Below are 25,997 nucleotides of genomic sequence, written 5' to 3'. Positions count from 1 at the left end.
TAGAACCCTATTTCTTCATGTTCTGGTACACCACGAGGATGTCACATCTAAACACTGAAATTGGCAAGACGTCCTACCCGAGTGTGCCCCAGGGTCTAGACTTGTTTATTGCTCTTTAACTCCCTTGTGGCAGGACATCACTCCAAATGCCCGCAGCCCATTCCAGGTCACACCATGGCTGGCAGGAACCACCAGCCGCACAGATTCTCCCCTTAGAGCACATTCCAGAGAGTCATGAAGTCTTTGTTTCCCCCAAAATGAACTGGCTCCAGGCCAGGACTTCCCTTTAACCCTGTCCAGCTTGGGAAAATATTTAGCATGTGTTTTTACAAAACCAAATTGTGTTCATAATTGATGGTATCTTGTAGCTTTTCCTTTGTAACAATGTATTGTGAGCAGTTGTCTTAAATTATCAAGTGTCATTTCTAATGGTCACAGAGTAGCACAGTGAAGCCCTGTACTATGATTAGTTCATCCAAAATATTATTGTGAGATGTTTAGAAAAATCATGTCTTAATATAATTCATCAATTCATTTGCCACTCAGCCAGGAAGCACCAACCAAGTTTTCTGTTGATATATAAGACAGTCCTGGCCCTCAGGGAGCTCTGTCTTGTAGAATGACCTCCGATCCGCCATATCACAGCAAGAAAAAGTCACAGGCCAGACCTCTCAAATGGATAGGGCCTCTCCCTAAAACCTGCCACCCTCTCTGACCCCAAAGTGCTTAGACCCTGAGCTGTACCCACTGGAGGGGGAGACTCGCATCAGGCCAGCTGCTGTGAGAATCCTCTTCATCATTGTTTCCCTCTAAATCACTGATTCTCCACCCCTCTGCAGGGTAGTCTCAGCTAGTAGATTTTTAAAATACTGATGCCAATACTGATGGATGCTTTTGGGCAATGGAGCTGGTGCATATTTAACAATCGTCAGAACTTTATTTATCAATGACATAAGTGACTTTTTGCTGGATTAGATAATGGGTTTTGAACCTGGAAGAGTGTTTCTTCTCTCTCTTTTTGCTACAACTCACAGATGTGGCATTCCACTAGGTTCAATTTGCACTAGTAACATTTTATCCATTGATTTCGTGTACACAACACAGTGACAGCTCAAGTTCGGCTTGTAGCATCTGCCTGTTCCCACGGTGTAAATGCCCCTGAGGCTGAATTCAAGCTACCAGTGCAACCTCACTGAGCGCAGGGCTGCAGGAAGTGTGCTACAGCCTGTCATTTTATAGAATTCCCCCACACAGATGGGAATGATCTAAATAACCTCAAAGACAGGAAGGAGTAAAATAGTTTGGATGTGAGGGTTTGTGTGCATTTGTTTTCACATGCTTGTAGAGTTTAATATTAATAACATTGGTGCAAAACTTTTGAAAATTTAACAATCAGTTCTGACTAGGAAACCAGCTCTCTCAGGGCCAGCCCCACACGCCAAAGCTCCTGAGGTGGTTCTGCGCTCCAGCCACAGTGGATTCACTGCCGAGGGAAGAAGTTTTAAAATTTGTTTGCCAAACTCCTTAAGATCATTCTAAAAATGACTCCCTTGGACCTACTCAAGTTGACATCTAAAACTCATCTAAAAGTTGAAATAGTTCCAAAACCTAAAGTTTCCAAAAAGTTATACTGATACTTTGAAAATAAGGTGGCTCCATCTCCCTGTGAATGTATCCTAAGAAATACGTGCCATGGCCATCAGACGCCCATTATCAAGCCTTCAGATAAACACACCAACAATCTGGCACAATCTTACACTGTTCCTGTTTCTCTTTGAGCTCATATTTCTCCTCTACTTCCTTCCCTTAGATTTTTATCTCAACAAAATATATTCTTTGTCTGCCATAAAAATATGAACGTAAACAGAAATGTAGACAATTAGAACTGCCTTTGAACATAGAAACTAAAGCTTAAAAAAAGTCTTTGGAAATAATTCATCACTGTGATTATGAGTTCACAGTTGATTGAACAACAGAATAGGTTCTAAATTACGTTAATAGATGAAAAGTGCACGTTCCTGAAAGAGCGTCCTAATGGATCCACGGCTTTCTCCTCCATCAGTCCGCCATCTGTCGGAGGCATATTAATTATTGAGATGACATCAGGGCTAGCATTACTTTTATTTTTCACTTTTATAAGTTCCGAGTAAACCTTGAAGTACCTGGGAGTGGAAGGAGCTTCTCTTCAGACGTTGATTCTTCAAAACCTCCACGTCCTGTGCCAGAAGTGACGCAATCTTCTCTTCTCAAAAATGATTTTCTCTATAGGGGACAAGTGGGTCCTTCTTCAATTTAGTGGAAAGAATTGTCACCCTTAGGAAGTGTGAGTAATGAGCTCTTCAAGGCCGTTGTCTCCCCGTGGACAGCTTACCGCCTCCACACGGCTCCCCACCCTGGAGACACTAAAACGGCTCCTGTGGAGGCCCTGGACCACCCAGCTGGCTATCTGTCCTCCACTGGTCCTCCCTGTCTCCTCTGCTTGGGCCTTACCCTGACCCCGGGGCACACTCCTGTGGGTTTTATGGGTTAGATATGACTCCAAGCCACTTAGCTTGGGGCTCAGGAGCCAAACCCATCTGCCTGGGCTGGACAGGAAGCTCTGGTACCTACCTGCTCATAACCTTGGGGACACTGACCTTCAGTTTCTTCTTTTGCATAGTGGTGGGGGGACGGGCGGGGGGCACAGCATGGGCAACTGTGACTTCGTGCATCTGGTGAGCCGGGCACTTAAAGTCCACCATCTCCAATCCTCACAAGCCTTTCACACAAGCCAGAAAACAGCTCTTCGTCCCCTTGTTCAGTTACGATCTCTCGGGCACTCACTGGCCTCACTGTGCTGGGTCATGTGACGTCACGCAGGATGCTGGAATCCAGGAGGTGACGAGGAGAGGCGGCCTTTCTGCAGGACAGACTTCATGATGGAGCTGCCTGACACAGCCCCTAACGATCCCCACCTTCTGCTCTTCATGCCCCAGTCACTGCCCCCTGCACTGGCCCGCAGTTGCCCTTGGTGACCCCCACTGTATGGTGGAGGCGCTACTGTAAGTCAGCAAGGTCGGGAGCTGGCTCTCAGGACAGACCTGAGCTCCAGCCCAGCCTGGCCAAGTCGGGAATTCAGCCCTGGATTGTGCAGAATGCCTTGCACGCAGGACTTCTTTATCTTGGCTGACGGCTTAATGCCTTGCTTACACTGGCACATGTCCTTGTGGCTCCTGTCTGGCCATGTCACTTACTCCAAGACGGCCCCTCTGCCGCAGAGCCCTGGCAGGAGGAGAGTTAGACTTGGGGGTGAGGTGGGTGTGAGATGGAGGAGGCAGCTCCACACAGCCCACGAGTGACAGAAGCAGCCGGTTGCTCACAGGTCCAGATGGAGAGGGCAGCCTGCCTCACCAGGCCATGGGACCAGGGAGCCACCCGGCACCCATACGCTCAGCCAGTAGGTGGGAGGAAGAGGCAAAAGCAAGGGTCCCTTGGGCCAGTGTCTTTTTTGGGGACCAGGGCATTGCCAAGCAGGTTTCCCCTGGGAGTCCTAGCTGGGGGGGGGGGGGTAGAACGAGCAGGCGAGAGTTCTGGGAGGTCACACTGACGGAGAGTTGGTCCCTGTGGCAATTCTGTGCAGTCCACACAAGGACGATGGCCAGTGGGGTAATCAGGCAGGTGTGTCCAGCCACCCTGTAGGGAGGTGGTCACCAGGAGGCGGTTATATAAGACAAAGACCTGAATGGACCATCTCAAGAGGAACATGTGGTGGGTGGAGGACTGGAAATCGTGTCAAGGGTGACCGAGTCCTGCTTCTGGCAGGACAAAGTCCAGCTCACATTCAGAATGGATGCCAAGGCCACCCAAGAGCTATAGGAATTCACGGCATGATGGCTGCCTCTTCTGAGCTTGGGTCGAAGAGGAGTTGGGTTATAGGGGACAGGGCTCTCGAGGCACCTCCTCTGTGGGGGGCCAGCTACCATGTGTGAGAGACTCAGGGTGAGGCCCAGGGACTTGGCACCAACACAAGTGTGGGCTTGAAGATGACTTCTCCGTCCCCTGGCCAGCCTTCTGGTGACAGCTGCCCTGCCAACAGCCTGACTTTGACCTCTGGAGACCCTGAGCAAAGCAGCCGGCTCAGCCCGCGGATCCCACCCCTCTGAGGACGAGACATCAGGTGTTCGCCTTAACCTGCTAGATTTGGGGATAATTTGTGATGTAACAATAGAGAACGAATACCTGCGAATCTCAGGATTTGTTTCTAGAAAACTACCAGGAGATTTTATAGATGAAGGAACATAAAATCAAACAAAGATATGCCCCTAACCCATAGAATGTGGGAGAGGGACAGAATCTTAGAAATCATCTACTTCAATGGTGTCATTAAGAGACAAATGAACAAAAATAACATAAAATAGGTCTGCAGGTTCAGAGTTGTACCCATCACTGCACTCCAACCTACCAACTGCTGTATTCACATTTACCCACAGTCCTCCTGCCCTTGAGCTGTGGACTGCAGAGCCTGGGTCCTGGGTGGAGCAGTTTTGCAGCCAGCTTTGAACCACTTCACATCTCGTGACTGCATCCTTCCATGCGGATGGCAAGGGACCCCTCTAAATGTGTCATATCCCATGGTATCAGCAAGCCACATTTCCTACGTCTCTTAGTAAACAGTTCTGTTATGTATTATAAATAACTCTGTGAGAAGCAACCCTATACATGGTTTTTCCAGTTTCTCCCAGAAGTTTCTTTTGGATGCTTTCCCAGAAGTGGCACGAACAAGAATGATGTATATATATATATTTGGCTGTTGCGTAGAGGAGTGGCGGGGAGGTGCCTGAAGGCTGCTCATCTGTGCTGCTGATGTACCTTGGGGGTGCAGAGGGAGCCTCCTGAGTGTCTGACAGGGATGGTCTGATTGGTCTGGACGGAACTCTCCCTGGGGGAAGAGGAAGGCTGCGGCAACCTGTTACATTTTAGTCACTTTGCATCCATTATTCCCACAGCTGAAGTCCTCCTAGTGTGTGTGCGCCTGCGCCCCTGCCTGTCTGTTTTGTGATGTACGGACACCCTTCCCACTTTTGAGATGGAAAAAGTAGGGGCCACATACTGGGTTAAGTAAGTGATAAACCAGATTCCAATCCAGACCCGATAGACGCCCATGTCGATGTCTTTCCACTACACAATGTTGCCTTGAATACAGTTTTGATGACTCTCTGGTGTTATATTTTGTGACTCCGCTGTCCTCCAGTCCTTTCGGTTCAAGGTTACAGATGTTGCTCTTGCTCTTCACAAACAGAGCGTCCGTTTCACACCAGAAGGCAGGCAGGACAGCAAGCTCATCCGGCTGCATGCACGCGGTCCTCAATTTTTCTTGTTTAATGCAACTGCTTTGTTACAGTGTGGAGGTGAGGCGTCCCCCAAAAGCTTGCGTGTGAAACAGTGAGATGATGTTCAGAAGTGAAACAACTAGATTAGGAGCCTTCACCCATCCATGGACCAATCCCCCGACCAGGATTACCTGGGTGGTAACTGCAGCAGGTAGGCTGTGGCTGGAGGAGCTGGATGACCGGGGGTGGCCTCTGGGGTCTGTATTTTGTCCCTTGTGAGCAGAGCTCTCTCTGCTTTCTGTTGCCATGCCCTGAGCTGCTTTCGGCTGTTTTCCGCTGCTTTGATTTTCCATCGTGATGTTCCGCCTCACCTTGGGCCCAGAGCTGTGGACTCAGCCCATAATAAAAAATCAGATCTTTTGGTTACAGCAATGGAAAGGCTAAAACACCCATTAACTGAAATTTGCCCTGGACTGGGGTAGCTCGCTCACGGTCCCTGCTGCCTCCCCATCCCGGTTCATTATTTTCTATCTCTTATCCCCTTTCCGTGCTTTCCAGAATGACACATTCCAAAGCAAGGCTGGACACAGCACCTTGTGCTCTCTTTTTCAGGAAAACTGGTTGAGAAACGGTTTGCTGGAGGGACCTCCTTTGGATGCCAAGCTAAGGTGTGACCAGATTTTACATCCCTGTCCATGAGGCCAGAGAAAGCGGGGCCCCAACTTCCCCACCATTTCCCAGTTCACAGGAGGCCCCGACAGCGGCCTGTGTCAACTTTGAAGTGGCCACTTCCTCCAAACTGGGCAACGGTGTTTCCGCCCTGTAGCGGCCTCCCTATATGGTGGTTGTTTTCTTGCCTGGGGCTGTTTCCCAGAATAGGTGCTCAGGAAGCAGCTCTGTTCCACTCACTGAGGGAAGGGCGTCGACTCAAAGGAGGAGGATATCTCGGGATGGAGTTGGGGAAAGGGAAGGCGGGAGACAATTGGACCTTTGGGGCAGGTCATTCAGGTGGGGACATTGTGTCTGGTGCCGTGGGTCGAGTCACATTCCTCAGCTCTGAGGAAGGGTGGGAGGAGGGTGGTCTGGGGCGGCAGGGCTCCTCCTCAAGCCTCTGAGGTAGTCGCAGAGGTTAGGTTCTGTCTGTTGCCATCATTTACAATCTGCTTCTTCTTTAAAAAAAAAACATTGGTGAACTTCATAATAACCAAAGGAACCATTTTAAAGCCTACTGTTCTTTGACATTCAGCATGTACACTTTGTGGTGCAAACATCGTACCTCTCTGGTTGCAAAATATTCTCAGTGCTTCCAAAAAACCCCGCAAAACCTGAATTCATTAAGTGACCCCCAACTCCTGCCCTGCGCAGCCCTGGCAACAACCATTTTCTGCCTCTGGACTGAACTGCTCCGGTAGTACACATAAGTGGGACCTTAAAACAGACCAGCTGGCTTCCTTCACTTGGCCTGTTTGGGGCCACCCATTTTGCAGCACGTGTCAGAGTCTCAATCCTCTTAATGGCGGAACCACGTTCTGTTCTGTTTACCCATCACGCTCCCTGGACCTTTGGGTTGCTCTGTGTCTTGGCTATTGTGAACGGTGCTGCTGTAGCTATCTGTGCATGAGTATTTTTTTGAGTACCTGTTTTCATTTCTTTTGGATATATATACCAGAAGTGGAATTCCTGGGTCATACAGTGATTTTAGGTTTACTTTTTTGAGGAACCACCAAACCGATTTTCACCAAGGGGCAGAACTTGTTCAGCTCTCTTTGATTTTTCAAATCTCTCTCTTGGACTCATGCCTTACCCAATAGGACTTTGCCCCTTCTCCCTTCCATTTTTTAGGCAACGTCTTGAACAGTTGACCCTCCCTAACTCCTATTCCTCATTCTTTTTCATTCTTCAACCAATCCTCTGGCCTTGCCTCCCACCCCTTACTCCACCAAAATCAGCTCCCACCAAGGTGGACTGCGCACCTCTGCAACCAGAGCTTGGGGACTTTCTCCTGTTCACTTATCCCCATCATGTGAGCTGATGAGCACCCTCCTGCCCGCCCTCCCTGGCCTTCTCCAGCAGCTCGCCCTCCTCTGCCAGCAGCTCTTGTGTCCAACCCTCAAATGCTGTAGCATCTCATGGTTCCATTCTGGGCTCCCCTCAAGCCAGGACTGTGGAAACACAGCAGGTAATGACCATCAATCAGCTATGGCCCCCACACTTCTATCAGAAGCCCAAATCTCTCTCTGGCATCCAGCGTAGAAAGTCAACCTGCCATGGACACACAGTTGCCTTAAATGCACCGCTAGGGCCTCAAGATCATCATTTCCAAGGTGAGTCCTTAGTCTTCCCCTTCCCCTTGGCATCTCTTCTCCGTCCCCTTACCCAGCCTGGGAGAGCAGCATTTGTGACTAAGTTCTGGAGCAGGTCAAGGCATTGTATCAGCTCCTGCTCTGCAGGCTACCTGAGCTCAGTAAGTCGCACAGCTACATGAGTGGAGGTGCCCAAACGACACGTGCATTCAGAACAGGCAAGAACAGCCGACATGTAGCCAGGCACAAAGACCTGGACAACAATGTCCCCAGAGGGACCAGTCCCAGGAGGAAGTGTCCAGCAAGGGGCCGAACTCTGAGCTCCACATGCTGAGGGCTCTTCCCACCTCCTAACCAGGGGTGGGCGGATGAGCCTTGAGTTGGATGCTCCCTGCTCTGACATCTTCCTGCCAGATGCATCCACATCAAAAAGAGGGGACAACATGGCTCTAGGGTCCCTAATGGGTTTTACTGACACCTGCCTAAGGGCAAGGTCCTGTGGCTGCTGTACCATCTTAAGGAGTGTGTGTGTGTGTGTGTGTGTGTGTGTGTGTGTGTGTGTGTGTGTGTGTGTTTTACATCAATGCAAACCTTAGTTTAGACTAATTCCTTATGGGATATTATTTTATATTATGTGATTCTGTAATAAATATAAGTAAGCTGAGAGAGAGCTGCCTTTCAGTTTTCACTCTTTTGAGATACAGAAGACTAGGCAGTGGAGAGAGGGAGGGACAGTAAGGTCAGCAAGAGGGCCATCACAGGGCTAACATGCCCACATGTTAAAGGACAGTTCCTCTTTCTCAGAAAAGGAGTGAGTTTCCATCTCATGGAAAGCGACTGCATGATCCATAATCCAGCCTGTGCCTGCTGCTGCAGAACAATTAAAATATCAAAAGCCAGTCCAGGGGCTCATCAACCTCTCCTTACAAGCCTGTAAGAGGAGGAGCGCTGTGACTGGCACTCCTGCCCCTCCTGGGCGCTCTGTATCTTTGACTCTCCTTTTAAATAAAATTCCTGCTGCTTGCTTGGCTCTGGCATTTGCAGTGTTCATTCTTCAACTCCATGGAACCCGGACCCTATCCCAAGTCCTGCGGGTATCGTGTTGGGGGCCCCTCTGGGATCCCTACTGAGGTAAGTCGTCTGTGCCTGACGCTCTTTGCCTTCACTGTCCTTTGGAGGAAACTGGGCACCTGTTACATGCAATCGGTGTGGCTGCTGGTCTCAAGTCTCTGGCAATGGGTTCCTCGTTTCTGTAGTTCCCGACCACCTGCCCTTAGGAGCCATTTCCTACCTTTCTGTCCCAGCTTGGGGTGTGCCTGGAGCAAGAGGAGAGTGCCCTGGTCCTGGCCTGCCTTTGGATGCCAGGATTAGGGTGCAGTTGAGAGGAAACTGTGAGATCCTAACTGCTCTTCAGTGACTCCCAAAGGCCCCTCTGCCAACCCCATTTCCTGAGGCCTGTTGGGTATCCTTGGTGGTTGATCATGGTGCTGGGGGCAAGTTCCTCTAGGCAGCTAGGCCTGCACCTCCTCCCTCACGCTCCACCCTCCTGAGTGCCTCCCTCAGAGCTAATGCTGTCTGCACACAGAGGCATAAGGCTGAAGGTCCTCTGAGCCAACCTGTCCTCTTTGTCTTTCCAGGACCCCTGGGATCTAGACTGTAGATGAAAAACCCCCTTTAAAGTGATCCTTTGTCCCTGATGACCCTCCTTACCGTCTCCTAGGACCTTGCTTGAAAGGAGAATTCATACTCACTAGGCTCACCAACTTCACAGACACAGACAGCAGAGGAATCAATCCTTCCCACTGTTGGCCAACAATCAATTATCCGCCATCATATCTGGAAGTCCAACAGGTGGCTGCCCACCCAGGTGCTGGCTGGCTAGATTCTGGAAGGAGGAAGTTTGCCTTGCCCACCCGCTTTCCGACTCGTGGCGGATTTCTTAGGCACCTTGGTATTTCTAACAGCCCACCAGGGACAATTAAAATCTCCCAAACCAACCAAAAGGAGCTTATCAACCTCTTGTGGGCTTTTAAAAGGAGCGCCCGCTTCCGCTCGCTGCAAGACTTCAAGGGCACTCCTGCCCTCCTGGTGTCCTGCGCTGCCCATTCTGAATCTTTACTCTCCTCTTACATAAAACCCCTGCTGCTTACTTACCTCGCGTTGATCGCAGTGTGCGTTCTTCAATTCTTTGGAACAGGAATATGAACCCCACTCCTGTGGTCACCTTACACAATGGTCCTGGAGCGATGTCCCTCAGCTGTGATTTGAACCTGTACTCTGAAAGTTCCTGTGTTGGAACTCCGAGTCCCAATGTAACTGTACTAAGTGGGCCTTTGCGACCTGGTTGTTCAGAAAGGCTGGGCCAGGTCTCCCCTGGCCGGTCAGCTCTTGCCCTCTCACCTGTTGGCTCAGAGCAGCTGTCATCAAGGGGATCTGCCCCTCCGTAGCGGCTCACCCTGCTCCACCAGGAGTTGAAGCGGCATGAAGCGCTCTCCAGAGGCAGCCACCTGGCCTTGGACTTGCAGCCTCCACCACCAGCCAAAGTAAACCTCTGAGCAGTCTATGTGCTGTTGCTAAAAACACCACCACGGGCGGGTGAGTTATAACTGAAAGGCATTTATTTTGGCTCATAGCTTGGTCCAAGGTCAAGGGCTGCTTCTGGTGAGGACCTTCTTGCTGGCAGAGTCCGGAGGCAATACATTTATCACATGGTGAGACGGGGAGCACATGTGTGTGTCTCCTGGTGACAGGGCACCGCAGACGTGAGCAGTAGGAACTGGAGGTTGAGGAAATGATTTTATAAAGCAGGCCCACTGTGCCAACCCCCACACGCTTTCAATTCCCTGCAGCTCTGCCTGGCTACGTCCACAGGACAGGGTGCATCCCTCAGCAAACTTCCTGTTATCTGCAGGAGAATTGCAGGCCTGAAATGCTGATAAGAAATGGGATTACAAGTTATCCTGAAGCAGGGGACTTGTTACAGGCCTGATACCAGAACACGGGGAGCCAAGGATAATAAGAACAGGTTCCAATTAGAACAGGTCAGCATGGGCCAAAGTGACCTAGAATGGTCATAGCAGTGGGGACTTGGAAGACTGATGTCGTCCTGCTGTCAGCAACAAGTCAAGAGGTGGACATGGGTGGGACTTTTTGGCAACTGGGGGCTCCCAATAAAACTGGAGGGCAGGAGAGATAGGCACGCTGTCCCTCTCCTGTAAGGACCCACTCTGTCCCTTGAGAGTGACCCTTTCCCCTTTTCCCATCACTGCTAATAAACTCATGCCTGTTACTTAATCTGAGTGACTCATTTGACTTGATTGCAAGAACCAGGGTGCAGGGGGCTCTCTGAGCTCCACTCTCAGGCCTTTTTGATTTTTATTTGGGAAGGTCCTCCCTAAGTCGCCCAGGCTGGCCTCAAGCTTGCGATCCCTCTTCCTGCCTCAGCCTCCAGAGTGGCTGGGATTGCAGACATGTGCCACCATGCCTGGCTCTCCCTCGTCTTATAAAGCCATCAGACCCACTGGTGGGGTCCCCACCCTGGTGATCTTGTCTAACCCTCGCCACCTCCCAAAGACCCACCTCTAAACACTGCATCTGGACTTAGATCCCACCCTCTTAATAGGGGACTTAGACACCAGTTTTTGGAGGGGAGAAAACGGCAAGCCATTTCTTCACACATCACCCCACCCACAAATTCTGCTGGAGCAGCTGGAGTGGATGAAGACACCCCTGCCTGCTCCCCTCACCCCACTCGGGCACCTCACCCAGTCAGGCTCCACCATCCTCCTAATGCCAGGGTCCCTTCGAACCCCTCAGGTCCCCTCGTGAGACCTCCCACCCCCAAGCCTGGCACTTGCACCTCAGCAGTGTCTTGAAAGTTCCCTCTGGATGCAGAGGGCAGGGTGTGGAGCCCTGGGCTCAGCCACTGCCCATTCACAAGGACTGCATCCTTCCTGCCTCGGTTTCCCCGTCCAGGAGATGGGACCGATCACACAGAGAGAGACCTGCTGTGCTGAGGCACTTAGTAACAGTGTCTCTTTCTCTCTCAGAAGCACCCCCGTCTGGATGGCCCATTCTGTGGTGTCTCCAGGCACGTGCGGGAGGCTGTCCTTTTGCTTCCGCATTAACGTAAGTGCAGATGTGCCTCTTCCAGGGCCTGCTCTGCGTCCTTCATGGGACCCCTGACCCATTGTCATGAGGGAGCTGTGTCATCCATGAAGACAAACACATTTGTGCCTTTTTACACATCACACTATTTGAATAACAATAAATTCACAGGCTACACCACCTTTATGTGTGACAGGTGACTGAATACTTGTGGGTCACCTGGCAGTCATAAGCTGGGCAAGCCCCGTTCTTTTATGTCAAACTTAATTTCTAATGTCTCTTACACTCAAGTCCCATCTCGCCCTTGACAGTGATATATAGAGGTCACAGAAAGGCCAGGAATGGGTCAAGGCAGCCACAGGGGCTCAGGAGGCTGCACTAGAGCAAAGGCAGAGAGCAGATGGGAACGCAGAGTCACTGTGGGGGGTCACATAAGATTATGAATCTGCACAGGAACTTGTTCAGGGCGCAGAGCTGTCACAGAGCAGGTATGGCAGCTTCCACGTCAGCAGGGAGTGTCAGTGTGGAGAGGGACTTGGGTGACCATCGTGAGAAGGAGAAACCAGGCCCTGCTAAAGCCGAGGACAGAGATTCAGAGGTTTGTCCCTGTGGCGATGTCCCTGGGCAAGGCTCGTGACAAGCAAACAGGTGACAGGGTCAGAGGGTGGCTGTGTCCAGTCTTGGGATGCTTCTCCTTCTATGGACCTTTTAGTGAGGGGCTTGCTTCATTCGTTGGTCTGGGGTGTTCAATAAGCTCACGGACCTGGATTTTCTGATGTGGGTTTGATACGCCCACGCACCCGTGTGCTTCTGGTTGATTCGTGGAGTTCACGGCTGCCATTTTTATTAGCATGATTAATTCATGCATCAGACTGTGGCATATGGCTGTGCTGAGCAGACGGTGCTGTTTGCTTGTACAAACAGGCGTGGTGTCCTTCTGCCTTGGCACCTGCCCTTGAGCTGGACTAGCTCGCGGCAAACTACTGCTCTACCAAATGGAGCAACACAGGTTTAGGCACAGCCGGAAAACTGCCGTTCTACACACACGCCCTGGAGTGCCTCTGAGCAGGGTGTCCACACTCATCCTGCTCGACTCTCTTTCAGGCAGCAGCCACGGGCTGACGGGGACGTGAAGTTCCAGCCCCCCTACCTCCACCCCACTCCAGAGCTGCAGTGAGGTGACCTGAGGTCCCAGCTGCACTGTATTCATCTTCCCTCCCCCAACCCCGTCCTTCTCCCCTCCTTACCGTGCCTCAGCCCCCAGCAAGCGCCCTCAGCAACCCTGGTGAATCCAGTTCTCCACCTCGGTCTCCTGCAGGGAACCGAGTCCTAGACTCCAACAGTGATCCTTGTTGGGATTTCTTGTCACCTAACTGCAAGCCACTGGAGGACAAGGCTCTTGTCCATCCTGGACTTGATGAATGGCACTTGGATGGCACTGCTCATCCAAGGCTGGCGGAAGTGCCTGGGTTGGAACTGGAAGATGAGGAGGTTACTAGACTGGCAACCTGGCAAGTGGACAGGTTAGGGCCCTGGGCTCGATGGTGGCCTCCACCCCCTGCCCCACCAGGAAGGTGGTCCAAACTGGGCTGCTGCCCTTTCCCAGGGTAGGTCAGGGCTGCTTTTGCAAGCCTGAGGCTGTGTCTATGCAGTGGAGGGTTTTCGTGCTGCTGCCTGCTCTCCCGGGGGACTCAGCCGGAGTCTGAGCGCTCAGGCCTTCAGGGCATGTGTCATGTCCCATAACAGCACTCTCCAGGGAGGGCGATGGTTAGAAGACTGTTCAGCTCCGTGCTCAGCCACACTGCTTTTGATCTTCTCCTCCCGAGGGAAAGATGGCAGCCATAACTCCAGACTCTACATTCTCATTCGTAGGCCCAGCAAAGGAAGCTATGGGAACCACACATGTGAACGTCCCCCACTTAGAATCTAGGTGACTTAGATGCGGGCTTCTTCAGGGGCCCTAGAATTGGAAAGAACAGGAACAATCCACTTGTAATCCTGCAGTGCCAGCTTCATGGGTGTGTGACTGGTGCCATCCCACAGGGCCTGAGCCCACAAGGGCCCCATGCTTGGTTTAGTGCTCTGCCATTGCCATCTTGAGAGTCTTAGTTTGATCTTGAAACTTGTGTTTTCTAGATGAAGAGGGAAAGGATTTTGGAGTACATGCCTGAGCACAGGAGCTAGTGGCGTGCCTGTGACCTGCTCCTGCCACCCAGTTCACCCCAGCATTCCAGATGCACTGTACACCCACCCAGCAAAGAGCTCCAGACTCCAAGAAGCCTGAGGATTCAGGCTGCACCTATGCCTGAATCCTGGGGCCGCCCACACCCAGGGGGCCATCTTGTCCTCTCCTGTCCAACCAGAACTTGCTTGGAAATCAAAGGTGGGCGGTGCATCCTGAAAAACAGGCGCGACCAGGAACGCTCTTTCCTTTCTGTTATGTCACTTCTTTACACTGGCCAGGACACCACTGCGCAGGACACCCACAATTCCCGTTCCTTTGTCCCTTGCCCATTGGTAAGAGCAGGTGGAGTTTGGATAGAATGTGCGTCAAGCCGGGGGTGGTGGTCCCTCCTGGACCCCAGGGGCTCAGGGCGGAGGCAGGAGGATCCCAAGCTCCAGGCTAGCCTGGGCACTAGGGACACCCTGTCTCATAATAAAAAGGGCTGGGGGGGGGAGGAAAGAAAAGAGAAAGAAGGAAAGAAATGCATTCAGATGGCTGAGTTAATCTTATGCAGTGTTTTAACTATTCTGGAGGAAAAATACATAATTTACAGACTACAAAATGGAAATTGCATAATTTTGGTGATTTCACATATAAATTAAGTGAACTTAAATTTTTGTTTAAAACTATTGGGTCTGGGCTGTGGCTCAGTAGTAGAGTGCTTGCCCAGCATGCAAAAAACCCTGGGTCCGATTTCTAGCACCAAAAATTAAAAACAAACAAACCAAAAACTGGAAGTTCACAGTATGAAGATCAGCAAAATTTACGATCATTATTTAACCTTTTAATTTTTCTTATAACATTAACTTACAAGTAAAGAGAGAGATAAACCATGTACATATTTTCTAATATAGTATCTTTAATATCATTTTTTCTGTTTTTTTTTTTTTTCAAATCAGGGCCCACATTTCCATTTCACACTGGATCCTGTCAATGATGTAGCCATCCCTGAGAACAGGATCTGGCTGAAGGGGGGCTGCCAGGTTCTCTGGGCTCCAAGGACAGAAGAGGGACCACGGAGGAACATTCAGAGAAGACAGATTTGGTGCAGATGCCAGGCATCATTTAGAAGAAGTCATTCACAATGGAACGAATGTCTAGGACTTTGTAATAAGGTCCTGGTTCTGGAAGATTCCAAGCATCAGTTAGGAGGTTCCCTATGGGAGACGTGGTATAGTCCTCAAGGCTAACTGTTCTGTGACCTAGCCAGAGGAGGACAGGTCCAGTGTTCCTTGTCTAGACCCCTGGGAAGAGATGATCCCATTGTCCTGGACTTCCAGAGTTCAGGCAGTGGGTCCCACAGGGTGCCACAGCCCCAGGGGAGAGGGGAAGCACCCAGCTAAACCTGTTGGAGTTTGGATAGAATGTGCTCCTGTGTGCGGAGCCAACTACACACGGACGAAAAACAAACCCACAAAGCACCCGGGGTCAGGGTCTGGTGTCACTGGGAAGGGAGTTTTGGGTGGGACAGACCATCGAGCCTCCTACGGGAGCCTTTTAAAATCTGGCTTTGGAAAGGACTGTGGATCTGAACGTGATCTGTCAAAGCACGTCACTGAACAAGCACCTGAGCTGTCTTTAGATTTCACGATTGAAGAGAAGCCAATCGTGGGCCTGAGGAAGGGGGCCTGAAGTAGGTGCCCAGGGCTCTGGAGCCTGTTGGAGGTGCACACACCCCTCGAGGGAGGGCTCCCCATCGCCCTCTGTGAGAGGAGGAAGCCGAGGCCTGCACATGGCCAGCAGCATGTGGTTACTAAATGCTGCTGCCCACCTGGAAACCCAGGATTTGGGACTTTGAATGCCAAGTTTTCTCTGCAACCTCAAAACCTCTTGCACCTGCCTGGCTAATGTTCATGCAGCGCTGTTGCTTGGTGGGGGTGGGAACAGGGAGGGGGTGGGGGGACACCTGGTGCTGTGTGTTCAGACTCTCTAGGCAGGTGTGTGGCCCCAGCTCTGCAAGTGAGTGCTGTGTTTGGGGACCACTCCATGCACTTTGGTAAGAACCAGCACATTCAAATTTGGTGTGCAACAGTCAGTAATTCACACTTAGCAATTTGGGGGACAATAGCTCCCAGCTCCTGGGCTATCGACTTTTCTGCAGTCACTTCCTCCCTTTGAAATGCATATGTGCACATTTCCAGTCCCCTGGTCTCTTACACTGCATCTTTCCCATGTTCTGCATTGACCTGGCCGCAAAGTCACCCTGGGCTGGCCATGTCCCCACTTGTTTCACCCACCCGCTGTGGGATCTCACCATCAGTGTGCTCCTCTGGTGACGGCCAGTCTCTAATGACCATTTGTCACTCTTAGTGCTACTTTGGCCTGTGTGGGCAATAGCTGCGTGTGGTCAACAGCCTGCTTTGCCTTGTCTGAAGGATGAGAAACAGTGGAATATTTACTGGGGACATTCTCAGCCCCCGATGATGCTAAAAGGAAGTGAATTTATTTTCTGTTTAGGTTTCAGGAAATTATCTGTCACATTTGAAATTATTTCAGAAGTCTAGTGCTCACCAACTTCCTGTTACCTCATCCTCTGGTCTGTTGATTCTGTGAACATTACAGAGGGATTGGTGGATTCAATGGCATAAAACACCAAAAATTCCTTCAAATGCAAATTTACAATTTGTTGTGGAAATAATTTGAAATGGGAGCCCAGTAGCTCAGTCATTTATTGGCTATGTGACCTTTAAAAGGTTACTTAACTTCTCTGAAATTTGGTCTTCTTTTACATCAACAAGGGTGATAATGACATCCATTTTTGGTCATAATCCTCCACCCATCTTCGCACGCTCACCATCTGCCATGGACTTTGCCGTGTTTCCCATTCCCTGAATCTGGGTGGGCCTCCAACCCTCTTTGCTCAACAGAGTGATGGGATCTGGTTCTGCATGCTTCTGCTCCCATGTGGAAGCTCGTCCAGCTGCCATGTGAAGACAGGGCTGGCTTCCACGGAGGATGAAAGACATCTGGAGCACAGCGAACCGCTCCAGTGGAGGCCCCTCGAGGTCACCCGGCCTCCAGTCAACCCAGCAGCTGGGCGCAGAAGTTAGAGCCACAGCTGAGCCTGCACAACCTCCCAGCTGAGCCCAGGGGCCTCCCTGCAGAAGCCCTTGGTAGTACTGAGAGCTCTGTTCTGGTTCTCTCTTGAATCCGTTTCCTGCCGCCAATGACCACAAGCTGCGGGGGTTAAAACAACAGGAACACATTCTCTCACATTTCTAGAGGCCTCCGACGCTCCCCTGAGCCCTGGGGGGATCTTTTCTTGCTGTTGTGGCATTTCTTGGCTGGGAGCCGCCCCACTCCAATCCACCTTGTTTATACCTGGTCTTCTCCCCGTGTCTTTGTGACCACAACTCTTCTTCAGAGACCAGTCTCTGGATTTAGGGCCATCCTAATCCTGGTATGATTTTATCTTGATATTTTTAATGCGATTACATTGGCAAAGACCCTATTGCCAAATAAGTTCACAGTCTGAGGTTCTCGGTGAAAAGGGCCGTGTTATGGGGGATACTATTCAGCACTACATTTATGATGCTCCATTGTTCTATTTTGAGGTTCTGGGGGTTGAACCTGGGCCTTGCACATGCCAGGCAAGCCCTCCACCACTGAGCCCTATTCCTAGTCTTGTTCACCCTTAAAGCCAATACCACATTCTCGGGGTTGACTATGGCCTGGGAGAGGGAACGCAAGTCTTCTAACTTGGTTCTTTTTCAAACATGGGTTTGAGAAGCTGGGCTCTGGGGGAGAGATATAAAGAGGTCCTTAGTAGTTGGAGGTCCAGATCTAAGAGCAGAACCAGCCGAGAGTTGTCTCTTTAGTTAGATGAACAATCTTCCAGTGTGTGCTTGTATCAGAGCAACTGGAACAAAAACAGATCAACTTAAATGTCACCAGTTTCAAAGTCGTAGACAATGTGCCCACAGCTGATTTATAGCTAGACTGCTTAATCAAGAAGAAACCCTCTGGACCCTGAATATCCAGTGATTGGCATGAGATGTAATTTTTTCACACAAGGTTCCCTGGGAACCTGCACATTGCTTCCCAGAAAAATCACTAGGTAATCAGAGAGCTCCACCCTGGGCACGCCCCTCGTCTTGGCTCCTCTGAGGGATGCGGGATGCCTGCACTCTGCCTTTAGGGGGTGTGTACTGTAGCTCTCCTTTAACAATCTTCGCTTGTGCCTTGCTTTTGATGCATCTGGGGATTCTTTTCAGTGACTCAGGTCAAGAGCTCACTCAGGTGGCGTTGAGATCCCCTTGCCTGCTTGGAGGAGTATCCTTGGACTATCGTGAATCCTTGATATATTTTTTTATATACCTTAGTTTTATTTATTTATTTTCCTATGGTGCTGAGGAGCAATACCAGGGCCTCGCATGTGCTAGGTGAGCACTCTACTGCTGAGCCACAAGCTTGATATTTTAATATAAATTTTAACCCAAAGCTGTTGATTTCTTTAAAATAGACTGTTAGAATTTTCTTGGCAGTAGTTGAATCTATGATTAATTTGTATTAATGAACACCTCATTAATATTATCTTCTGGTCCATGAACATGGCATATTTCTTTTTGAAAAAATTTATTTATTTTTTCTAATTTGTTATACATGACAGCAGAAAGCATTTCAATTCATATTACACATATAGAGCACAGTTTTTCATGTCTCTGGTTGTACTCAAAGTAGAGTCACACCATTCGTGTCTTTATACATGTACTTGGGGCCATGATGTCCATCTCATTCCACCATCTTTCTTACCCTTTTATGTGAGTGTGTCTCTGTGTCCTCTATTCTTTACCATTGGTCAACAAGTCTATTTTGGTGCCAATACCATGTTCTTCGCTCTTCCCAGGGAAGTTTTGCAGCTTTCCATGTAATAGGTTTTGCGTATATTTTATTACATTTGTTTCTAAGTACTTTTAATGCCGTTACAGTAATGTTATTTTTAAATTTCATTTTCCAATTATCCAATGTTAATATATAGAAATGCAGCTAGTTTTCATATATTGGATTTTATTCTAAATTTCTAAATTTCCAGATTTCCTTATTCTAGCAGATGGGAATCTTTTATACAGATAATCATTTCACTTTTGAAGAGAAACAATTTCACTTCTATATTTTTGTTCTTTATTTCTTTTGCTTGCCTCTCTGTACTGGCCAACCTCCAGGAAAACATTGAGGATCAGTGGGAGAGTCAACATCTCTGATTTGTTGCCAATTTAGGAGGCAGAATTCAGATTTTTATTATTAAATATGATGTTAGTTATAGAATTTTCATAGATGCACTTTTTTTTTGTTTGAGGAAGGTTTTTTTCATTTTTCACTCTTAGGTTTCTGAGAGGTTTTATTTTCTCCCCCCCAAATTATGGTAATTTATGCTAACAACAATTAATCATATGCTTTATACCTGTCCAGATTTACATGTAGTATGGCCATATAAATAATCTACTGCCACTTTGGAACAACTAAACATATAAACCACCTAATGCCTCCAAGTAGGAAATGCCGACTGGATTATGATGCAGCCATCCACGGTGAACCTATCAAACACGACAGTGAAAACCATGTGGAAATATATAGAAATGTGGGCTGAGAAGGGTGAATAGGGACTGAAATTAGCTCAGAGAGTTAATGTAAGTCAAAGGAGAAGTGTGACCATGAGGGTGGCCGTGAGGATGGCAGAGATGGAGAATTGGTAAAAGGATACTATCAAGGACGATTTCAGCCAGAGATGCAGGTGGATGTGGGAAGAAGGACTTACGGACTTGGTGACTTGCTGTAAGAGAAAAGTCAGAAGCGACGGCTTGCTCTGTTGGTTTTGAACATGGTCATCATTACATTACGTTCATTTACTTGAGTCCTGCTTCACTGTTTGTCGTGTTCTGTTAGATACATTAAAACAAAGGGCTCATCCCATCCTCTAAGAAGCCTGTAAAACACAGAGAAGGTGTTTTATTTCTATTACCCCAAGGATGACATGGAAGCTCGGATGTCAGATGAACGGGAACTGGACGTCAGGTCCTTCCACTGCACAATCCTGCTTCCAGAGAACTGAAACGGAGGGAGGGAACCTCAGGCTCACACTCGGGGAGAGAAGAGGATCTGCTCCACTCCCGTTCTCTCCTTTCCTACAAGCAGAACACTTCACAAAGGGGAATGGCTGGAAAACTGGTTTCCCAGACCTCTTTGCAGATAGGAGTAGACGGAGACATTTGTGCAAGTTGCTGCGTCAGCCTTTCCCCTTATCCTGGAATACCACCTTGGTCCCCTGCAGCTCTGGCTTCCAGGCTAAGGTGAGAACTCGCCTCTGAGCCTGCTGCCACGCTACCTCCTACCTCGAGGAACAAGTAAACATATAAACATATAAACCATCTTATGCCTCCAAGTAGGAAATGCCGGGCCTTTCCTTTTTTTTTTTTTTTTAAATCACAAAAGGGTGTTGTAATTTGTCAGACACTCTCTCTGTAACTATGGCCGGTTTTCTTCATCCTCTTCATGTAGTGAATTACACTCATCGATGGTTTACACGTAACTGTTGAGGTACATTTCACTGACCTAAAGCTCACACCTTCAAGGTTCAACTAGATGGTTTTTAGTGACTTCATTACTGTGTGATTCAACCCTCACCATAAGTTAGTTTTGGAATCTCTTCACTGCCCAAATAGGATCCCTTGGGACCCCTGAAGCTCATCCTTTGGTCACTCTGCATTCCTGGACAGTGCTAACCTAGCTTCTCGGTAGACAGCTTCTCTCTGTCCTCTCTGGACCTTTCATATATGAGAGGAAACATACAGTGTGTGTCTCTTGTGTCTGTCCCTTCACTTAGCATGCTATTTTGGGGGGTCTAGTGTACATCAGTAGTTTGTTCTTGTTTATTGCTGCTTAGTATTCTTTTGTTTGGATATACCACACTTTATTCACCAGTTGATGAACATTTAAGTTGTTTGTAGTTTGGGGTTTTTACAAATAATGCTGCTCCAAATGTTCATGTGTAAATTTCTGTGTGAACATTTTTATTGGATAGATACCCAGGAGTGGAATTGCTAGTCTGGGTGGTAGTTCTATGTTCAACTTTTTGAGAAACTGCTTATCAGAATGGCTTTAATTGAATTTTTTTAATATTAAAACTTGATTTTCTGTGATAAACCCAATTTAGAAAGTAATATGTCTCTTATGCATTGCTGATTTAATCTTTTGATTTTTTTGAGGATATTTTCACTTATCCTCATGAGCACTATTGATTTCTACTTTTCTTTTCTAGAAATGTCTATGTTTACTCTAAGCTCAGGGCAACGTTAGCATTATATAATAAGTTAAGAAGCGTTCCTTTTTCTATTTTCTTAAAGAGTTTGTGCAATATTGATAGTATTTCTTTTGAAAATATTCAACAGAATTCACCGCAGAAACCACTTGGACCCGGAGTTTTCTTTGTGAGAAAGTTTTCACAGCTAATTCAATTTCCTTACAGACATAAGGTATTTCAGAGTAATGATTTCACCATGAATTGGTTTTGATAATTTGCATTGTATGAACTATTGAACTTGCTGGTAATGAGCTCATCACAGTATACATGAGGCATGCCTTGCATGTCTGTGGGATCTGGCTGGACTGGAACTTAATGTCCCCTGTGTCACCCAATCTGGGATGTCTTTCTTCTGCTCTCAGTCCATAGCAGACACTACCTGGAACTGCTGTGTAGTCTCCCCCTGCCCATGGGTAGCCTAATCCTCAAAAGGACTTGTGAGGACCTATGTCCCCAACCCCTCTATGCAGCCCTCTTCTCCCTAGATCCTCCACAGAGTCCCCAGTGCCTGGGGCTTTTGGCTCTTCAGACCTGCTGCTCCAGAGCTCTGCTCAGACTCCAGCTTGCTACATCACAGCTGGGAAGTGGTCCTCGAGAAGGGACAGCTGTAATGAGAAGCATCCCGTGAGTGTCCCGCCTCCAGAGTTGGCACCCTCACACTGCACCACACCCAGTGCTGAAAAGAAGTTGCCTCATCTATTTGGTGTAGCTTGATGGTTGTTTATGGTGGGCGGATTCTTGGGGCACAGTCACTCCACCATGGCCAGAAAGCAAGATCCAGCTTTCGCGTTTTTTTTGTCATAAATCTCTGAAAGTGCTCTTATGCAATCATGATTGTTTAATGAATCTAGTTCCTTCGCTTGTTAGTTAAACCATATTTACCAAACTATTCTTCTCACAAGGAACATTCTGTTTTAGATTTCTGTTTTTTTTTTTTTTTTCCACTGAACAGTCTGTTTTCAGGAGCGAGCCGTTATGGATAACAAATGAATACATTTGCGCCTTTGGCTTTTGTTTGGTTAGTTCTATGGAAGAAATTCCCCATTGTAAATTAGTGAGTCCAACACTTATGCACAGCTTCATGGCTCTTTGTATGTATTATTGTATTTCTTCCTAGCAGACTTATTTCCACTTAAATTCAACACCAATAGTTGCTTTCATTTTTTTTACATGTTTAGTTCACTTTATGCTGATTTCTAGTGAACATTTAATAAACATTGTTTCTCGAACTGTCATGTGTCTTGAAAATATAAGTTTGACTGCAGAGCAGACACTAAAATCTCTTTTTTCATGTCCATTTTGTTTAATTCTGGCTTATTTTTATTGTACCTTCTCTTGGGAAATACAATGTCTTCTTTTAACTGAGTATCCTACTATCTCATAGTTGTATAGCAGATATTGTGTCTCATAGTACTTTTGTTCATCTAGATTGAGTTCTTGTTCCACCTATGGTCTCTCTGGCTTAGCATTAATGTTTTATGTGGTTCTGAAATCTCATTCATAAACTCTAATAAATTGGAGATTTTTGGGTTTTGCATTTATTTTCTCACTCCCTGTCTATGTCACCTTCTTTCTGATGCCTCCAGCTGGTCCCAAGGACTGTCTGAGTAGAGCATGTACTTAGAATCACGTCTGGAAGCTCTCCTTTCTTGATGATGCAGAGTTACTACAATCCAGTTACAGAGACAGTGGGACTTTGTTCTCCCTTACCCCTAAAGAGTCAGATAAAGTGATAAAGCCACAGGCATGGGAAACTGGGCTGTTTCTCTCCCCAGCGCCTTCTGTGATTTTAGACAACATCCCAACCCAGACTTGGGCCAAAACCCCAGCCTCTTCCCGTGGGGCCCTGGGTGATGTTTGTCCGCACAGCCTGGCCAGATGCCATCCCTGCCCCTCCGTTGTGACGTGGGCTGGGAGCAGCACGAAGCTAGCTCAAGCCATATTCTATTAACAGATGTGCTCTATTAGAACCTAACCAATGCTTGTTGTGGTCAGCTGTGTTTGGTTGGCAGGATGGAGGCCTAAAATAAGACGATGCAACATTCTTAGGCCTGTTAATCGAGCCTAAAAAGGGAAGGCCACAGTTATATGATTCATCTTCCCAAAATGGCACTTTGAAAATCTCTGGGGGCCTTTAGAAAGCCTATTGCTTCTTAGCACTTTATGACCTCCCTGCAGCCTGCCTGCTGGGTCGCGTTTCCTTCTGTCTCCTGGGGCCCTGCCGCAGCCTCCCGACAGGGTGGGATCCAGGCTCTGCAGCTCTGCTCAGGCCTGATCGGGTTTTGCTTGCAGACCAGACATGATACAGGCTGCCGAAAATTCTGGTCTGGGGGTCAGGGCAGCAGTGTGGCCAGGACTCAGATTTGGGATTTTCAATTCAGTGATGTGTGTTAATTTGCTGGAGTTGCCATAATCAAATATCACGAGCTGGGGGATTAAAAAAGAGAAATGTCTTTGCTCTCAGTTCTGAAGGCTGGAAGTCCAGGATCAGGAGCCAGCAGAGGTGGCCCTGGCTTGCAGATGGCTACCTTCTTGTCACTTTTGTGGTTGTCCCTCTGTGCCCACAGCCCTGGAAGCTCATCCTGGGTCCTAATCTCCTCTTCTCATAGGGACACCAGTCAGATTGGAACAGTGCCTCCCCCCACTCATGGACTTATTTGAATTTAATAATTTTTTTAAAGAACTTATCTCCAAACACAGTCACATTTTGTGGCATTGGGAGTTAGGACTTCAATGTGAATTTGGGGAGGACACTGTTGAGCCCATAACGAGATGGGACCTGAAGTTATGGGCACAGAGGATCCTGCTGAGAGAAAGGGTAAGAGGCGCCACAAACTCCGCGTCATGGAGATGAACAAGCACCGCGGGCTGGGAGCAGCACGAAGCTATCTCAGGCCATATTAACAGACATGCTTTATTAGACCACTAGTGTCATCTTTAAAAATGTCAAGGAAATAGTCTCTTTCCTAACTGCCTCGAACTAAGTGTCTCTGTTGGCCTCTCTTCTGCTTTCAGCCTCCAGCTGGTGGGCTCTACAGAACTACCTCTCCATCATGACAGCCACATCCACAAGGGCCTGATGGGGCACCTGAGGCTCAGCCTTAGCTTTGGGGACATAACGGGGAGTGGCAGTGACCATGGAGAACCAAGAATGCACTCTGTGTAGAGTGTCAGTCACTAATTGGACCTTGTAGACTGCCCCCAAGTGGTAGAACTGACCCCATGTAGCTGGACTTCCCATATGTCAAAGCAAGCTGAAAGTAGCTCCGTTTAGAAATCTATATTATTCCCATGTTAGAATATTAATTCAATGTTTAAAAAACATCTCCAGGAGGTATTCAAAGGGCGGTCCACCGATTTCGAGCCTGACATAAAGTGAGACAAGATGGTGTACTTGCAGTAGGCACCCTGGGTAACTCACACCAGCCCAGCAAAGGGGAGGCCTGCCTTCCAAATGGCAGCGGGAATTTCTCTACCTCCCATGAGTTAGTTGACAACCTCGTTTGGGTGCGGGAAACAGTCAGATGAAAAGTTAACGAGCAGCTCTACTCGGAGGAGGAACAGAAAACATTATGTGCCGGGGGCTGACGTCATTGGAAGCTGCCAGACCTCTTATAAAGGGATTTTTGTCCAGATCACTCAGGCCTGAATTGAATCAAGCCTCCGGACCTGTTCTCCAGCCTACAGGAAACTCAAAGGTTAGAGGAACCCACAGCAGACAAGGATGTGCTCATCACAACCAGAACCTGGGGAATTCTGCAGGACAATGGCCTGAGGTTTTCAGGGGTAAAAAAAGGAGGAAAGTTTTAGATTAAAAGAGATTTTGAAAGATTTTTCAACTAAAATCAGTACCATATATGGATCCTGATTTGAATATTTTGTTTTACACTTTTGAGACCGTTGGAGAAATTTGGATGTTGGCCGTGCATTAGCAGGACATTAAGGAGTCACTTAATTTTGCTGGAAGTGATGATTTTGCAGTGCTGTATTTTTAAGGGCCTTATCTGCTCAAGACATAAACAGAAGTATGTGTGATTGAAATGTTATTGAGCTGAATTGAATTTGGGACAAGATAAAAAAGGGAAGAGGGGGGCGGATAAAATAAGATTAGCAGAATGTAGATAATTATGGATAATTATGATGGATACTTATAAAGAGGCATCATTGTATCAGTATCTCTACTTTTATGGCACATAGCTTGAGCATCCCTATTATACAAATTTAAAATCTGAAATGCTCCAAAGTCTGTAACTTTTTGAGTATTAATACATAGACCCAAGTGGAAAATTCCACACCTGATCTCACACAACAAACTGCCATCAAAATGCAAGTGTAGAAAATCACCCCAAGCTACATATGCAAAGCAAATATGGAACACGAATGAGTTTCCTTTTGGACGTGGCTCCCATCCCCAAGATGTCTTCTATGTAGATGCAAATACTCCAGATACCTGAAAAAACTTGAAACACTTCTGGTCCTAGGGATTTTAGATAAGGGACACTTGACCTGTATTTTTAGCATTTTACAATTAAAGCAAGAAAACCCCCCAGCCCGGAGCCTGGGTAGAGCAAGGGGTCCTTGCATAGATCCCTGGAGGCCACCCCTCTGCCCAGCCCTGCACTGGACACCATGCTATGATGTGTGGCCATGGGGCACCTTATTCTATCTCCTATCCCTTCTTTCAGCAGATGCTGATTAGGCATCTGCTGTTTGGAGCAGGAGGGGCTCAGTAAAAACAACAACAAAACAGATGCCAC

General features: G+C 48.1%; 1 long non-coding RNA gene across 1 annotated transcript; it reads right to left on the bottom strand.

The window, feature by feature from the left end:
* Nucleotides 1-4,233: 4,233 nt before the first annotated feature.
* Nucleotides 4,234-10,187, bottom strand: LOC144377941 (uncharacterized). The gene is made up of 2 exons (XR_013439274.1): nucleotides 9,767-10,187; nucleotides 4,234-6,478 (listed from the first exon to the last, which is right to left on the bottom strand). It is a non-coding gene; the product is annotated as an uncharacterized LOC144377941 (long non-coding RNA).
* Nucleotides 10,188-25,997: the final 15,810 nt, after the last annotated feature.

The sequence above is a fragment of the Ictidomys tridecemlineatus genome, chromosome 5 (assembly GCF_052094955.1).
Source record: "Ictidomys tridecemlineatus isolate mIctTri1 chromosome 5, mIctTri1.hap1, whole genome shotgun sequence".
Classification (NCBI taxonomy): domain Eukaryota; kingdom Metazoa; phylum Chordata; class Mammalia; order Rodentia; family Sciuridae; genus Ictidomys; species Ictidomys tridecemlineatus.
Note: the sequence above shows the minus strand (reverse complement) of the source record. Positions and strands in the feature narration are given on the sequence as shown.